This window comes from Bufo gargarizans, unplaced genomic scaffold (genome assembly GCF_014858855.1).
Source record: "Bufo gargarizans isolate SCDJY-AF-19 unplaced genomic scaffold, ASM1485885v1 fragScaff_scaffold_130_pilon, whole genome shotgun sequence".
In the NCBI taxonomy this organism is placed as follows: domain Eukaryota; kingdom Metazoa; phylum Chordata; class Amphibia; order Anura; family Bufonidae; genus Bufo; species Bufo gargarizans.
In genome coordinates this window covers 212,564-228,914 of record NW_025334057.1, presented here as the reverse complement: position 1 = coordinate 228,914, position 16,351 = coordinate 212,564, and positions in this window count along the sequence as shown.

Sequence of the window (16,351 nt, the reverse complement as noted above, 5' to 3'; positions counted from 1 at the left end):
GGGAGGGGGGCCGCACTGGCCACCAATGCTTTAATACTGGGGAGGGAGGGGGGCCGCACTGCCCACCAATGCTTTTAATACTGGGGAGGGAGGGGGGGGGCCGCACTGGCCAACAATGCTTTTAATACGAGGGAGGGGGGGGGGGTCTGGCCCCTGCTACCTGGCAGCACCTGATCAGGGGGCTGAGATCCGCACAATTAACCCCTCAGCTGCGGCACCTGAGGGGTTAATTGTGCAGATCACAGCCCCCTGTAAGAGATCGGGTGGTGCCAGGCAGCAGGGGGCAGTTATGTACACAGTTCTTAGTATATTCTAACTTGAAGCATCCCCATCACTATGGGAACGCCTCTGTGTTAGAATATACTGTCGGATTTGAGTTTTCACGATCTAACTCAAATCCAACATATATATATATAACAGCTATAGCCACTCCCCTGCCTACCTGCTGCTGATTCATATGGAAAAAAACTGTCAATAAGCAGCAGGTAGGCGGGGAGAGTCAGGAGCTCATGAATATTCAGGACTCATCATTATGAGCTGGAGCTTTTCAATACAAGATGTTGGCAGTTTGACTAGGTCAATTAAAGAAAGTGACTCAGCATTTTGCTAAGAGAATCAGTCACTTATTTATGTTGCCCTTAGTTAGGACTCCATAAAACTGGTGACAGGTTCCCTTTAAAGCCCATTTACCTCTACTACTTTAAGGAAACATCCAAACAGGATATATATATGTTGTGGATTTTCCACCATCAAAACTCCACAGTATAACTGGCTGTATTCTGCAGCAGCAATATTCACACAATTTGCTGCAGAGTTTACCCTAGGCATTGCAAAGGTTGAAATCCACTGTGAAAATCTGAAGCACAAGTAGACATTCTGTAGATTTACTATAAAATCCACACCACAGGTCAATGTACACTGGTGTGCGGTTGAGATTTGTCTATATCTCATCAACTTTGCTGCTACTGCCAAACGCTGCAAATTTTTGTAATGGCAAATATCATGGAGGAAAATCTGTGTGAAGGCACTGTTATACAGCAGTCGGAGGCTAAGGTTGGGCTGATGTTCATAAGGTAGTGCTGAGCAGAGGCGTAGCATGGGGGGAGGCAGGGGGGCCTTTGCCTAGGCTGCCAAATTGTAGGGGGAGCCAGGCAGCAGGCAGTATAATGAGGGTGATGGAAGCCTATGGCTCCCATCCCCCCGTTCTGCCTAATAAGCTTCAGGCCAGGCCTGAAGCCTATGAAGCAGTAGAATAGTGCAGGAGATCACGATTACATACACTGTGACCTCCTGCGCCGGGTTTTGCGGGATGACGTGATGACAGGGCATCAGAGGGCACGGTGATGTTTTGGGTACTGGGGGCACTATGGAGGGGGGGCAGAAGAGATACAAAGGAGGCAGTTATATTTAGAAAGAATGTGCACCGTTTTATATTATACAGAGGGGCCATTATATATTATACCGGGGGTCATTATATATTATAGTTATACAAAGGGGCCATAATATATAATAATTATACAGGGGGGCCATTATATATTATACAGAGGAGCCATTATATTATGCAGGGGGGGTATTATATATTATAGTTATGCAGAGGGGCTACAGAGAGACCATAATATATAATAATTATACAGATGGGCCATTGCATATTATACAGAGGGGTCATAATATATACAAACCAGGATTCCCAAAAAGTTGGGACACTATACAAATCGTGAATAAAAACTGAATGCAATGATGTGGAGGTGCCAACTTCTAATATTTTATTCAGAATAGAACATAAATCACGGAACAAAAGTTTAAACTGAGAAAATGTACCATTTTAAGGGAAAAATATGTTGAATCAGAATTTCATGGTGTCAACAAATCCCCAAAAAGTTGGGACAAGGCCATTTTTACCACTGTGTGGCATCTCCCCTTCTTCTTACAACACTCAACAGACGTCTGGGGACCGAGGAGACCAGTTTCTCAAGTTTAGAAATAGGAATGCTCTCCCATTCTTGTCTAATACAGGCCTCTAACTGTTCAATCGTCTTGGGCCTTCTTTGTTGCACCTTCCTCTTTATGATGCGCCAAATGTTCTCTATAGGTGAAAGATCTGGACTGCAGACTGGCCATTTCAGTACCCGGATCCTTCTCCTACGCAGCCATGATGTTGTGATTGATGCAGAATGTGGTCTGGCATTATCTTGTTGAAAAATGCAGGGTCTTCCCTGAAAGAGATGACGTCTGGATGGGATCATATGTTGTTCTAGAACCTGAATATATTTTTCTGCATTGATGGTGCCTTTCCAGACATGCAAGCTGCCCATGCCACACGCACTCATGCAACCCCATACCATCAGAGATGCAGGCTTCTGAACTGAGTGTTGATAACAACTTGGGTTGTCCTTGTCCTCTTTGGTCCGGATGACATGGCGTCCCAGATTTCCAAAAAGAACTTCGAATCGTGACTCGTCTGACCACAGAACAGTCTTCCATTTTGCCACACTCCATTTTAAATGACCCCTGGCCCAGTGAAAACGCCTGAGCTTGTGGATCTTGCTTAGAAATGGCTTCTTCTTTGCATTGTAGAATTTCAGCTGGCAACGGCGGATGGCACGGTGGATTGTGTTCACTGACAATGGTTTCTGGAAGTATTCCTGAGCCCATTCTGTGATTTCCTTTACAGTAGCATTCCTGTTTGTGGTGCAGTGTCGTTTAAGGGCCCGGAGATCATGGGCATCCAGTATGGTTTTACGGCCTTGACCCTTACGCACAGAGATTGTTCCAGATTCTCTGAATCTTCAGATGATGTTATGCACAGTTGATGATGATAGATGCAAAGTCTTTGCAATTTTTCGCTGGGTAACACCTTTCTGATATTGCTCCACTATCTTTCTGTGCAACATTGTGGGAATTGGTGATCCGCTACCCATCTTGGCTTCTGAGAGACACTGCCACTCTGAGAAGCTCTTTTTATACCCAATCATGTTGCCAATTGACTTAATTAGTGTTAATTGGTCTTCCAGCTCTTCGTTATGCTCAAATTTACTTTTTCCAGCCTCTTATTGCTACTTGTCCCAACTTTTTGGGGATTTGTTGACACCGTGAAAATTTGAATCAACGTATTTTTCCTTTAAAATGATACATTTACTCGGATTAAACATATGATCTGTCATCTACGTTCTATTACAAATAAAATATTGACATTTGCCATCTCCACATCATTGCATTCAGTTTTTATTCACAATTTGTTTAGTGTCCCAACTTTTTGGGAATCCGGTTTGTAATAATTATACAGGGGGCCATTATATATTATACAGAGGGGCCATTATATATTATAGCTATACAAAGGTGCCATAATATATAATAATTATATATTATACAGAGGGGTCATTATATTATACAGGGGGACAATATATATTATAGTTATACACAGGGGCTACAGAAGGGGCCATAATGTATAATAATTATACAGACGGGTCATTGTATATTATACAGAGGGGTCATAATATATAATAATTATACAGGGGGGCATTATATATTATACAGAGGGCCCATTATTAATGGCCTGTCTGTATAATTATAATATATAATGGCCCCTCCGTATAATATATAATGGCCCCTCTGTATAGCTATAATATACAATGGCCCCCTGTATAATTATTATATATTATGGCCCCTCTGTATAACTATAATATATAATGCCCCCCCAGTATAATATATAATGGCCATCTGTATAATGATTATATATAATGCCCCCCCCCCTGTATAATCACACAGTGTGTACAGCACACAGTGAATACCTTGATTACTTGCAGAAGTAGATTTGTAGTCTACCTTATACTTTGTATGTGTGGTTCTATATAGGTAAAACAATAAGGAGCCTTTAATGAGAGAATAAAGGAACATCTTGCTTCCCTCACCTCTGAAAAGGGCTGTCTGCGCCTCATACATCATGTAAAACATGATCATGGGTGAAGAAGTGAAGTACTCAGGTTTGCAGGCATTGAAATCATGAAGAACCCGCCCCAGTACAGACATCGGGAGCTACTTAGAAGAGAAAGCCGGTGGATACTGTGCACCGATGCGATGGGTCTCTTGGGATTAAATGAGAAAATAGACATGGGAGTATTCCTGTAGAATTGCTATGATTTATGTTTCCATATACTGTACATGTTTCTGTTTTTTGGATTTCTGAGTGGGGGAGTAGTGGCCCCCAAAAAGAAAAACATTCATGGTGACGAGATAGACACTCGGGTTCGGGTGAAGGGAAGTAAGTCTAGCCCAAAAAGATTGCAGAGGCCCTAGAAGACTGCTAAGCCCAGAGCGACCCCCTGATGGTGGAGGTTCCCTGTCCCCGAACCTAATACTACCCGGTCCCTAGAAAACCCTAAACAGGGAAGATATTAACAATAATAAGGTAGAGAGTGGCTGGTAATCCTATTAGACTGTAGACCAAAAAAAACAAACACACACACAAAACCCTGGCTATTTTCAGGGGTTTTGTGTGTGGGTTTTTTTTGGTCTAGAGAATGGTGGTCTAGAGAATGGTGGTGATGTCCATCCAGTAGGATTACCAGCAGCTCTCTACCTTATTATTGTTAATATCTTCCCTGCTTAGGGTTTTCTAGGGACCGGGTAGCATTAGGTTCGGGGACAGGGAACCGCCACCATCAGGGGGTCGCCCTGGGCTTAGCAGTCTTCTAGGGCCTCTAGTGTACGTTTTTGTCAGCCCTGCAATCTTTTTGGGCTAGACTTACTTCCCTTCACCTGAACCCGAGTGTCTATCCCGTCACCATGAATGTTTTTCTTTTTGGGGGCTACTACTCCCCCACTCAGAAATCCTGGTAACTGTAGTACACCACTGTTGGTATATACATACCTATACCTGCTTAAATATTAAATAAAGGTAATTTTAAAAGTCACTTTTTTCATATATGCTATTTACTTTTAAAATGGTTGTGACAAAGTATCCTCTTAGAAAACTTTAATGCTGATAGTAATTTCTTCAGTTTTTTGGTTTAAAATAATGCAGACAGCTTCTGTATGGTGAACACACCTTTGACCCTAGTCTGACCTCACAGGTGAGCGCCACGGCTGGGCACCGCTTAGTGATGTCAGACAAGCGGTGTGCACACAGGTATAAAAGCAGGAATTCTCTTGCCGCTGACATGCTGGCCTGACGAAGTGCTATACGCGCGAAACGGCTGTCACCGCTATTCCTTTGCACTGCAGGTACGTGTCCGCCTGCTGCAGTCTGTGTTCTTTTACATCAGGCATCTCAAACTGCAGCCCTCCGGCTGTTGCAAAACTACAACTCCCACAATGCCCTGCTGTAGGCTGATACCTGTAGGCTGTCCGGGCATGCTGGGAGTTGTAGTTTTGCAACAGCTGGAGGGCTGCAGTTTGAGATCCCTGTTTTACATGTATCCTCATTTGGAATATACACTAAAGAAGAACCGCATCTAATGGTGAGTGCCACTGGACTTTCTTTGCTTTTTACTTAGGTCTCATGCACACAACAGTATTTTGCGCTCAGTATACTGGCCGTTTTTTTAGTTCAGTATTCTTTACATATACTGAACCATTCATTTCAGTGGTTCAGAAAAAAAAACCTGAAGTGTCTCCGTGTGCATTCCGTTTCAGTATTTCCGTATTTCCGTACCGTGAAAATAGAACATGTCCTATTCTTGTCCGAAAATCACATAGCTTGGCTCCATTCAAGTCAATAGGTCCGCAAAAATAAACGGAACACATATGGAAATACATCCGTATGTCTTCCGTATCCGTTCCGTTTCTTGCGGAACCATCTATTGAAAATGTTATGCCCAGCCCAATTTTTGCTATGTAATTACTGTATAATGTATATGGCATACGGAAAAAACGGATCGGAAAAACAGAAACACAACGGAAACAAAAAACAAAACAACGGATCCGCAAAAAACGGACCGCAAAACACTGAAAAAAACATACGGTCGTGTGCATGAATCCTTAAAGCTATACACCACTGTTTCATACCCAGTTTATACAGTGGAGCACCGTCAGGCTACGAATTTACACATCTCTGCCGCTCATTTAGTGACCACCTGTTTCACAAGAGGAAATCAGTGTGTAGTGCCACTTTAACAATTTTTCTTGCCACATTAATTATTATATATGATGACCCCTTTGTATAATTATTATATATAATGACCCCTCTGTATAATTACTATATATAATGACCCCCGCTATTATTATAATATATAATGGCCCCCTCCGCATTATTAGGATATAGAATGGCCCATTATACAGTATATCTTAATATTAAGGGGGGCCATTATATATAAAAATAATAACTAATAATAAAACTCTGCAGAGACTAGATGCGGCTGAAAGAAGGTGTCATAGCGGTCTCATCTCCGAATGAATACGTTGAGGAAAGTCTACATCACAGGAGATGTCACCGGATGTATGAGGTATGTGGTGCTGTATTCTCCTGTATATTTTGTAGTGATTTATTTAATGCCCAAACACATATCTGTTTCATGGTAGGGTTGGGGGATAGATTCATAATATGGCCCACCCTGCAGCATCCTAGCCCCAGACTTCAGGTCTCACTGTGCATGTTCTGAATTCTGGGGCCTCACACTCATCTACTGCATTATCTGTACTCAGAGAGTTATCACTGTGTTATCGGTAGTGTTACATGGGACTACTACATTATTTGTAAAAAGGAGTGTGTCCACAGGTTGGGGGGGGGGCGTAATACGTGGCTCGCCCCGGGTGCTGGCAACCCACGCTACGCCACTGGTGCTGAGTAGAGTTGAGCGAACACCTGGATGTTCGGGTTCGAGAAGTTCGGCCGAACATCCCGGAAATGTTCGGGTTCGGGATCCGAACCCGATCCGAACTTCGTCCCGAACCCGAACCCCATTGAAGTCAATGGGGACCCGAACTTTTCGGCACTAAAAAGGCTGTAAAACAGCCCAGGAAAGAGCTAGAGGGCTGCAAAAGGCAGCAACATGTAGGTAAATCCCCTGCAAACAAATGTGGATAGGGAAATGAATTAAATTAAAAATTAAATAAATAAAAATTAACCAAAATCAATTGGAGAGAGGTTCCATAGCAGAGAATCTGGCTTCCCGTCACCCACCACTGGAACAGTCCATTCTCAGATATTTAGGCCCCGGCACCCAGGCAGAGGAGAGAGGTCCCGTAACAGAGAATCTGTCTTCATGTCAGCAGAGAATTAGTCTGCATGTCATAGCAGAGAATGAGGCTTCACGTCAGCCACCACTGCAACAGTCCATTGGCATATATTTAGGCCCAGCACCCAGGCAGAGGAGGGAGGTCCCGTAACAGAGAATCTGTCTTCATGTCAGCAGAGAATTAGTCTGCATGTCATAGCAGAGAATGAGGCTTCACGTCAGCCACCACTGCAACAGTCCATTGGCATATATTTAGGCCCAGCACACACACAGGCAGAGGAGAGAGGTCCCGTAACAGAGAATCTGGCTTCATGTCAGCAGAGAATCAGTCTGCATGTCATAGCAGAGAATGAGGCTTCACGTCAGCCACCACTGCAACAGTCCATTGGCATATATTTAGGCCCAGCACACACACAGGCAGAGGAGAGAGGTCCCGTAACAGACAATCTGGCTTCATGTCAGCAGAGAATTAGTCTGCATGTCATAGCAGAGAATGAGGCTTCACGTCACCCACCACTGCAACAGTCCATTGGCATATATTTAGGCCCAGCACCCAGGCAGAGGAGGGAGGTCCCGTAACAGAGAATCTGTCTTCATGTCAGCAGAGAATTAGTCTGCATGTCATAGCAGAGAATGAGGCTTCACGTCACCCACCACTGCAACAGTCCATTGGCATATATTTAGGCCTAGCACACAGGCAGAGCAGAGAGGTCCCGTAACAGACAATCTGGCTTCATGACAGCAGAGAATCAGTCTGCATGTCATAGCAGAGAATGAGGCTTCACGTCACCCACCACTGCAACAGTCCATTGGCATATATTTAGGCCTAGCACACAGGCAGAGCAGAGAGGTCCCGTAACAGACGATCTGGCTTCATGTCAGCAGAGAATCAGTCTGCATGTCATAGCAGAGAATGAGGCTTCACGTCAGCCACCACTGCAACAGTCCATTGGCATATATTTAGGCCCAGCACCCAGGCAGAGGAGGGAGGTCCCGTAACAGAGAATCTGTCTTCATGTCAGCAGAGAATTAGTCTGCATGTCATAGCAGAGAATGAGGCTTCACGTCAGCCACCACTGCAACAGTCCATTGGCATATATTTAGGCCCAGCACACACACAGGCAGAGGAGAGAGGTCCCGTAACAGAGAATCTGTCTTCATGTCAGCAGAGAATTAGTCTGCATGTCATAGCAGAGAATGAGGCTTCACGTCAGCCACCACTGCAACAGTCCATTGGCATATATTTAGGCCCAGCACACACACAGGCAGAGGAGAGAGGTCCCGTAACAGACAATCTGGCTTCATGTCAGCAGAGAATTAGTCTGCATGTCATAGCAGAGAATGAGGCTTCACGTCACCCACCACTGCAACAGTCCATTGGCATATATTTAGGCCCAGCACCCAGGCAGAGGAGGGAGGTCCCGTAACAGAGAATCTGTCTTCATGTCAGCAGAGAATTAGTCTGCATGTCATAGCAGAGAATGAGGCTTCACGTCAGCCACCACTGCAACAGTCCATTGGCATATATTTAGGCCCAGCACACACACAGGCAGAGGAGAGAGGTCCCGTAACAGAGGATCTGGCTTCATGTCAGCAGAGAATCAGTCTGCATGTCATAGCAGAGAATCAGGCTTCACGTCAGCCACCACTGCAAAAGTCCATTGGCATATATTTAGGCCTAGCACACAGGCAGAGGAGAGAGGTCCCGTAACAGACAATCTGGCTTCATGTCAGCAGAGAATCAGTCTGCATGTCATAGCAGAGAATGAGGCTTCACGTCAGCCACCACTGCAACAGTCCATTGTCATAAATTTAGGCCCAGCACCCAGGCAGAGGAGAGAGGTCCCGTAACAGACAATCTGGCTTCATGTCAGCAGAGAATTAGTCTGCATGTCATAGCAGAGAATCAGGCTTCATGTCAGCCACCACTGCAACAGTCCATTGGCATATATTTAGGCCTAGCACACAGGCAGAGGAGAGGTTCATTCAACTTTGGGTAGCATCGCAATATAATGGTAAAATGAAAATAAAAATAGGATTGAATGAGGAAGTGCCCTGGAGTCCAATAATATATGGTTATGGGGAGGTAGTTAATGTCTAATCTGGACAAGGGACGGACAGGTCCTGTGGGATCCATGCCTGGTTCATTTTTATGAACGTCAGCTTGTCCACATTGGCTGTAGACAGGCGGCTGCGTTTGTCTGTAATGACGCCCCCTGCCGTGCTGAATACACGTTCAGACAAAACGCTGGCTGCCGGGCAGGCCAGCACCTCCAAGGCATAAAAGGCTAGCTCTGGCCACGTGGACAATTTAGAGACCCAGAAGTTGAATGGGGCCGAACCATCAGTCAGTACGTGGAGGGGTGTGCACACGTACTGTTCCACCATGTTAGTGAAATGTTGCCTCCTGCTAACACGTTGCGTATCAGGTGGTGGTGCAGTTAGCTGTGGCGTGTTGACAAAAGTTTTCCACATCTCTGCCATGCTAACCCTGCCCTCAGAGGAGCTGGCCGTGACACAGCTGCCTTGGCGACCTCTTGCTCCTCCTCTGCCTTGGCCTTGGGCTTCCACTTGTTCCCCTGTGACATTTGGGAATGCTCTCAGTAGCGCGTCTACCAACGTGCGCTTGTACTCGCGCATCTTCCTATCACGCTCCAGTGCAGGAAGTAAGGTGGGCACATTGTCTTTGTAGCGTGGATCCAGCAGGGTGGCAACCCAGTAGTCCGCACAGGTTAAAATGTGGGCAACTCTGCTGTCGTTGCGCAGGCACTGCAGCATGTAGTCGCTCATGTGTGCCAGGCTGCCCAGGGGTAAGGACAAGCTGTCCTCTGTGGGAGGCGTATCGTCATTGTCCTGCCTTTCCCCCCAGCCACGCACCAGTGATGGACCCGAGCTGCGTTGGGTGCCACCCCGCTGTGACCATGCTTCATCCTCATCCTCCTCCACCTCCTCCTCATCCTCGTCCTCCTCGTCCTCCAGTAGTGGGCCCTGGCTGGCCACATTTGTACCTGGCCTCTGCTGTTGCCAAAAACCTCCCTCTGAGTCACTTCGAAGAGACTGGCCTGAAAGTGCTAAAAATGACCCCTCTTCCTCCTCCTCCTCCTCCTCCTCCTGGGCCACCTCCTCTTCCATCATCGCCCTAAGTGTTTTCTCAAGGAGACATAGAAGTGGTATTGTAACGCTGATAACGGTGTCATCGCCACTGGCCATGTTGGTGGAGTACTCGAAACAGCGCAACAGGGCACACAGGTCTCGCATGGAGGCCCAGTCATTGGTGGTGAAGTGGTGCTGTTCTGTAGTGCGACTGACCCGTGCGTGCTGCAGCTGAAACTCCACTATGGCCTGCTGCTGCTCGCACAGTCTGTCCAGCATGTGCAAGGTGGAGTTCCACCTGGTGGGCACGTCGCATATGAGGCGGTGAGCGGGAAGGCCGAAGTTACGCTGTAGCGCAGACAGGCGAGCAGCAGCAGGATGTGAACGCCGGAAGCGCGAACAGACGGCCCGCACTTTATGCAGCAGCTCTGACATGTCGGGGTAGTTGTGAATGAACTTCTGCACCACCAAATTCAGCACATGCGCCAAGCAAGGGATGTGCGTCAAATTGGCTAGTCCCAGAGCTGCAACGAGATTTCGCCCATTATCACACACCACCAGGCCGGGCTTGAGGCTCACCGGCAGCAACCACTCGTCGGTTTGTTGTTCTATACCCCGCCACAACTCCTGTGCGGTGTGGGGCCTGTCCCCCAAACATATGAGTTTCAGAATGGCCTGCTGACGTTTACCCCGGGCTGTGCTGAAGTTGGTGGTGAAGGTGTGTGGCTGACTGGATGAGCAGGTGGAAGAAGAGGAGGAGGAAGCCGAGAAGGAGGAGGTGGCAACAGGAGGCAAAGAATGTTGCCCTGCGATCCTTGGCTGGCGGAAGGACGTGCGCCAAACAGCTCTCCGCCTGGGGCCCAGCTGCCACTACATTTACCCAGTGTGCAGTTAGGGAGATATAGCGTCCCTGGCCGTGCTTACTGGTCCACGTATCTGTGGTTAGGTGGACCTTGCCACAGATGGCGTTGCGCAGTGCACACTTGATTTTATCGGATACTTGGTTGTGCAGGGAAGGCACGGCTCTCTTGGAGAAGTAGTGCCGGCTGGGAACAACATACTGTGGGACAGCAAGCGACATGAGCTGTTTGAAGCTGTCTGTGTCCACCAGCCTAAATGACAGCATTTCATAGGCCAGTAGTTTAGAAATGCTGGCATTCAGGGCCAGGGATCGAGGGTGGCTAGGTGGGAATTTACGCTTTCTATCAAATGTTTGTGAGATGGAGAGCTGAACGCTGGCGTGTGACATGGTTGAGACGCTTGGTGACGGAGGTGGTGGTGGTGGTGTTGGTGGTACATCCCCTGTTTGCTGGGCGGCAGGTGCCAACGTTCCTCCAGAGGCGGAGGAAGAGGCCGAGGCGGCAGCAGTAGAATAGGCCGAGGCGGCAGCAGCAGAAGAGGTAGCAGGGGGAGCCTGAGTGACTTCCTTGGTTTTAAGGTGTTTACTCCACTGCAGTTCATGCTTTGCATGCAGGTGCCTGGTCATGCAGGTTGTGCTCAGGTTCAGAACGTTAATGCCTCGCTTCAGGCTCTGATGGCACAGCGTGCAAACCACTCGGGTCTTGTCGTCAGCACATTGTTTGAAGAAGTGCCATGCCAGGGAACTCCTTGAAGCTGCCTTTGGGGTGCTCGGTCCCAGATGGCGGCGGTCAGTAGCAGGCGGAGTCTCTTGGCGGCGGGTGTTCTGCTTTTGCCCACTGCTCCCTCTTTTGCTACGCTGTTGGCTCGGTCTCACCACTGCCTCTTCCTCCGAACTGTGAAAGTCAGTGGCACGACCTTCATTCCATGTGGGGTCTAGGACCTCATCGTCCCCTGCATCGTCTTCCACCCAGTCTTGATCCCTGACCTCCTGTTCAGTCTGCACACTGCAGAAAGACGCAGCAGTTGGCACCTGTGTTTCGTCATCATCAGAGACATGCTGAGGTGGTATTCCCATGTCCTCATCATCAGGAAACATAAGTGGTTGTGCGTCAGTGCATTCTATGTCTTTCACCGCTGGGGAAGGGCTAGGTGGATGCCCTTGGGAAACCCTGCCAGCGGAGTCTTCAAACAGCATAAGAGACTGCTGCATAACTTGAGGCTGAGACAGTTTCCCTGGTATGCATGGGGGTGATGTGACAGACTGATGGGGTTGGTTTTCAGGCGCCATCTGTGCGCTTTCTGCAGAAGACTGGGTGGGAGATAATGTGAACGTGCTGGATCCACTGTCGGCCACCCAATTGACTAATGCCTGTACCTGCTCAGGCCTTACCATCCTTAGAACGGCATTGGGCCCCACCATATATCGCTGTAAATTCTGGCGGCTACTGGGACCTGAGGTAGTTGGTACACTAGGACGTGTGGATGTGGCAGAACGGCCACGTCCTCTCCCAGCACCAGAGGGTCCACTAACACCACCACGACCATGTCCACGTCCGCGTCCCTTACTAGATGTTTTTCTCATTGTTATGGTTCACCACAACAACAAATATATTATTTGGCCCAATGTATTGTATTCAAATTCAGCGGGATATAAATTTGAGGCCTAGTATTTAGGCGCTGGGTGACCGGTATGGATTTAGTGACAGAATTAGACTTGGAAATGCACAGAAGCGTGTGTGTGAAGTTATTCTGAATGACCCTATGTGCACCTTCAATATGATCTACCCTTTTAGGGATAGATTTCAAATAGCTCTGATATAGCAGAAACGACTAAATTATGAAATTGCTAAATTGGGAATTGTATTTCAACCCAGAACAAAAAATGTGCTTTGACGGACACTAAATAACTTTCCCAGCCACAACAGGACAGCGGTAACGAGAGATTTAGCGGGATATAAATTTGAGGCCTAGTATTTAGGCGCTGGGTGACAGGTATGGGTTTAGTGACAGAATTAGATTTGGAAATGCACAGTAGAGGGTGTGTGAAGTTATTCTGAATGACCCTATGTGCACCTTGAATATTATATACCCTTTTAGGGATAGATTTCAAATAGCTCTGATATAGCAGAAACCACTAAATTATGAAATTGCTGAATTGGGAATTGTATTTCAACCCAGAACAAGAAATGTGCTTGAACGGACACTAAATAACTCGCCCAGCTACAGCACTAGGGACAGATTTAGCTGGATATAAATTTGAGGCCTAGTATTTAGGCGCTGGGTGACCGGTATGGATTTAGTGACAGAATTAGACTTGGAAATGCACAGAAGCGTGTGTGTGAAGTTATTCTGAATGACCCTATGTGCACCTTGAATATTATATACCCTTTTAGGGATAGATTTCAAATAGCTCTGATATAGCAGAAACCACTAAATTATGAAATTGCTAAATTGGGAATTGTATTTCAACCCAGAACAAGAAATGTGCTTGAACGGACACTAAATAACTCGCCCAGCTACAGCACTAAGGACAGATTTAGCGGGATATAAATTTGAGACCTAGTATTTAGGCGCTGGGTGACAGGTATGGGTTTAGTGCCAGAATTAGACTTGGAAATACACAGTAGCGGGTGTGTGTGAAGTTATTCTGAATGACCCAATGTGCACCTTGAATATTATATACCCTTTTAGGGATAGATTTCAAATAGCTCTGATATAGCAGAAACCACTAAATTATGAAATTGCTAAATTGGGAATTGTATTTCAACCCAGAACAAGAAATGTGCTTGAACGGACACTAAATAACTCGCCCAGCTACAGCACTAAGGACAGATTTAGCGGGATATAAATTTGAGGCCTAGTATTTAGGCGCTGGGTGACAGGTATGGGTTTAGTGCCAGAATTAGACTTGGAAATACACAGTAGCGGATGTGTGTGAAGTTATTCTGAATGACCCAATGTGCACCTTGAATATTATATACCCTTTTAGGGATAGATTTCAAATAGCTCTGATATAGCAGAAACCACTAAATTATGAAATTGCTAAATTGGGAATTGTATTTCAACCCAGAACAAGAAATGTGCTTGAACGGACACTAAATAACTCGCCCAGCTACAGCACTAAGGACAGATTTAGCGGGATATAAATTTGAGGCCTAGTATTTAGGCGCTGGGTGACAGGTATGGGTTTAGTGCCAGAATTAGACTTGGAAATACACAGTAGCGGGTGTGTGTGAAGTTATTCTGAATGACCCAATGTGCACCTTGAATATTATATACCCTTTTAGGGATAGATTTCAAATAGCTCTGATATAGCAGAAACCACTAAATTATGAAATTGCTAAATTGGGAATTGTATTTCAACCCAGAACAAGAAATGTGCTTGAACGGACACTAAATAACTCGCCCAGCTACAGCACTAGGGACAGATTTAGCTGGATATAAATTTGAGGCCTAGTATTTAGGCGCTGGGTGACCGGTATGGATTTAGTGACAGAATTAGACTTGGAAATGCACAGAAGCGTGTGTGTGAAGTTATTCTGAATGACCCTATGTGCACCTTGAATATTATATACCCTTTTAGGGATAGATTTCAAATAGCTCTGATATAGCAGAAACCACTAAATTATGAAATTGCTAAATTGGGAATTGTATTTCAACCCAGAACAAGAAATGTGCTTGAACGGACACTAAATAACTCGCCCAGCTACAGCACTAAGGACAGATTTAGCGGGATATAAATTTGAGGCCTAGTATTTAGGCGCTGGGTGACAGGTATGGGTTTAGTGCCAGAATTAGACTTGGAAATACACAGTAGCGGGTGTGTGTGAAGTTATTCTGAATGACCCAATGTGCACCTTGAATATTATATACCCTTTTAGGGATAGATTTCAAATAGCTCTGATATAGCAGAAACCACTAAATTATGAAATTGCTAAATTGGGAATTGTATTTCAACCCAGAACAAGAAATGTGCTTGAACGGACACTAAATAACTCGCCCAGCTACAGCACTAAGGACAGATTTAGCGGGATATAAATTTGAGACCTAGTATTTAGGCGCTGGGTAACAGGTATGGGTTTAGTGCCAGAATTAGACTTGGAAATACACAGTAGCGGGTGTGTGTGAAGTTATTCTGAATGACCCAATGTGCACCTTGAATATTATATACCCTTTTAGGGATAGATTTCAAATAGCTCTGATATAGCAGAAACCACTAAATTATGAAATTGCTAAATTGGGAATTGTATTTCAACCCAGAACAAGAAATGTGCTTGAACGGACACTAAATAACTCGCCCAGCTACAGCACTAAGGACAGATTTAGCGGGATATAAATTTGAGGCCTAGTATTTAGGCGCTGGGTGACAGGTATGGGTTTAGTGCCAGAATTAGACTTGGAAATACACAGTAGCGGGTGTGTGTGAAGTTATTCTGAATGACCCAATGTGCACCTTGAATATTATATACCCTTTTAGGGATAGATTTCAAATAGCTCTGATATAGCAGAAACCACTAAATTATGAAATTGCTAAATTGGGAATTGTATTTCAACCCAGAACAAGAAATGTGCTTGAACGGACACTAAATAACTCGCCCAGCTACAGCACTAAGGACAGATTTAGCGGGATATAAATTTGAGGCCTAGTATTTAGGCGCTGGGTGACAGGTATGGGTTTAGTGCCAGAATTAGACTTGGAAATACACAGTAGCGGGTGTGTGTGAAGTTATTCTGAATGACCCAATGTGCACCTTGAATATTATATACCCTTTTAGGGATAGATTTCAAATAGCTCTGATATAGCAGAAACCACAAAATTATGAAATTGCTAAATTGGGAATTGTATTTCAACCCAGAACAAGAAATGTGCTTGAACGGACACTAAATAACTCGCCCAGCTACAGCACTAGGGACAGATTTAGCTGGATATAAATTTGAGGCCTAGTATTTAGGCGCTGCGTGACAGGTATGGGTTTAGTGACAGAATTAGACTTGGAAATACACAGTAGCGGGTGTGTGTGAAGTTATTCTGAATGACCCAATGTGCACCTTGAATATTATATACCCTTTTAGGGATAGATTTCAAATAGCTCTGATATAGCAGAAACCACTAAATTATGAAATTGCTAAATTGGGAATTGTATTTCAACCCAGAACAAGAAATGTGCTTGAACGGACACTAAATAACTCGCCCAGCTACAGCACTAGGGACAGATTTAGCTGGA